At 45.2% G+C, this 1,483-nt stretch overlaps 1 pseudogene; it reads right to left on the bottom strand.

The window, feature by feature from the left end:
• Positions 1 to 1,156: 1,156 nt before the first annotated feature.
• On the bottom strand, positions 1,157 to 1,257 carry LOC138388844 (U6 spliceosomal RNA; annotated as a pseudogene).
• Positions 1,258 to 1,483: the final 226 nt, after the last annotated feature.

Genomic DNA, 1,483 nt, shown 5'->3' with positions numbered 1-1,483 from the left:
TCTTTCCACAGCCTCTGCTTTCTGTTGAGCTCTTGCCTCTCCAAATGCAGGCTGCTGAGCACCCATCCCCACCCCCTGAAGTCCTGCCCGGTGTTCTGGCTTCGGCAAAATTTGCCAGGCCTGCTGGACAGCTCTTAAGGCCACCCTGTAGGGAGAAGGGCTATACTAGGCTCAGTGTTGGGGGAATAAACAGCTCTTGTGAGCAGCTGGGATCAAGGTGGATCCAGCCAGATGGAATCCCTGGCTTTTTCTTTTCTCTGGCACTGCCAGGCAGCAATCTCAAAGAGCAACCATACAGTACAGCCTCAGTCGGTTCTTACAGGAGGAACGGGGAGGACAGGCTGGGGCTAGGAGGGAGAAACGAGGCCTCAAGCACAAAATGTGTTTCAAAGCGTCAACAGCCCCTTCTTTGCCTGGAGAAGTGATTATTCCTAATAAGGACACAGCAGTTCCTGTTTACAGTTGCTCCAAACATCCCTCACACCACAACTCATTGCAAAATACATGCCAAGGCCCAACAGCCTTTTCTGTTTAAAACTCCTCTGACTTTACAGCTGGTTAGGTCCACAACCTTGCTGGCTTCTGGTCTCTCTTCCCTTGCAGAATAGGTGCATTTTCTCTGCACCTCTTAGACTAGGTTCTCTGCTAGAAGAAAAGCGTCTTGCAAGCAGGAGTGCCCGCTTTTCCTTCTTTCCTGTCTACCCCCACGGCCCCCTTTGCAGGCTTAAGCACATAAGCAATGAACACCTGTGGACCAACTGGCAAGATCATTAGCATTTATTCAGATGTCAGGTCACCAAAGACAGAAATTCTTCAAAATGCAAAGAATTCCTAAGATTGTCTCTAAAGGGGAATTATGCAATTCAAATCCAAGTGTTTCATGTGCTCTGAGAGATGTTTCCTGGCTGGTTCTGTCATGCATTAGGAGGGAGAGTCATCATAGAAGAGGAGGGATTTCAGGATATAGAAGGGAGAAAAAGGTTTTCTTTCTCTAGCAGTTTGGGGAAAACTTGTTTTATTTTTTATTTTTTTTCTGAAACACTCGACAAGCCTTTTTAAAGAACTTACCAGTATGAAATTGTACTATTTCTAGGACTGTTGTCTTCTTGAGGTTTTTATTTAATTAATTAATTTTTTTTCTTTTTATACTTTATTTTAAAATATGAAACACTTCATGAATTTGCATGTCATCCTTGCACAGGGCCATGCTAATCTTCCCTGTATCATTCCAGTTTTGTGTGCTGCCAAAGCGAGCACTTCTTGAGGTTTTTAAAGAACTGGATTCTTGACTACTACTTTCTTTTCCTCCCTCCGGTTCTTACCTCCTTTACCTCCTTCATCAAAGGGACTAAGCTCCTATCCTGCAGACTGGGTAGCACTTTTGATTGCACTGAAGGGACAGGAAGCTGTTAGAGTACTCTCTGTGATAGCAGCTCGGACTCTGGAGTCAGCCAGCACCACTAGTGATGCCAGCTCTGCAGAT

The sequence above is a fragment of the Eulemur rufifrons genome, chromosome 7, assembly GCF_041146395.1.
Source record: "Eulemur rufifrons isolate Redbay chromosome 7, OSU_ERuf_1, whole genome shotgun sequence".
Taxonomy (NCBI): domain Eukaryota; kingdom Metazoa; phylum Chordata; class Mammalia; order Primates; family Lemuridae; genus Eulemur; species Eulemur rufifrons.
This window is presented reverse-complemented; position numbering and strand designations above follow the sequence as displayed.